Source organism: Thermothelomyces thermophilus, chromosome 6, assembly GCF_000226095.1.
Source record: "Thermothelomyces thermophilus ATCC 42464 chromosome 6, complete sequence".
NCBI lineage: Eukaryota > Fungi > Ascomycota > Sordariomycetes > Sordariales > Chaetomiaceae > Thermothelomyces > Thermothelomyces thermophilus.
The window spans coordinates 1,792,501-1,793,464 of NC_016477.1; positions in this window are offsets into that span (position 1 = coordinate 1,792,501).

The window sequence follows — 964 nt, forward strand, 5'->3', positions numbered from 1 at the left end:
ATACAATCTTTTGAGAAGAAAGGATTAATAAGGCATAGTATCAAGCAGCACCCAGACTAGTGGTACCTAATGGAGTGGAAGAAAGAGATAGGAAACTTTAGTACTAAGGTAAAGCATATATCTACGACTAGGATCAATAGCTATAGATGATTCGAGAACTCTACGAGTCGAAACTCGGAGGACATAAAGGAGTTACGAAGACTATTATATAAGTCAAGAAACACTACGACTTTCCATAGTTAACGGCACGGGTTAAGGAAGTCGTATAGAACTATGACATTTGCAATCGAAGCAAAACGGCATGATATAAGCCGTATAGACTACTTTAGCTACTACTAACAGCTGATAAACTATAGAGCTTAGTCATAATAGACTTTATTATAAAGCTACTAGAATCTAAGGATATAGCTATAAGAGTAACCTATGATAGTATTCTTACTATAGTAGATTGCCTGACTAAATGGGTATACTTTTTTCCCTATAAGGAGTCCTAGATAGCTAAATAGTTAGTAGATATGATCTATCGGCAAGTTACATTAGTATATGCTTGGCCGCAAGAATAGATCACCGACAGAGATACCAAGTTCATGTCAAAGTTCTAGTAAGCGTTAATACAACAATTAGGCATTAATAGCAAGCTATTAACGGCATATTACCTACAGACTAACAGACAAACGGAGCAACTAAACCAAGTTATCGAGTAGTATCTCCGTTCTTATGTCAACTACTAGTAAGATAACTAGGTCATGCTATTACTAACAGTATAACTCGCTTACAATATAACGCTGACAGAAACGACTAAAGTTACACCGTTCTTCGTGAACTATAGATACGAAGCAGACCTTAGGCAAGGACTAGAGGTCACAGTGCCGAGAGTAACAGTCAAAGTAGAACAAATGTACATACTATATAAAAAGCTCAAAAAGGAACTCGAGTTTGTCAGGATTAGAATGAAAAACTACTA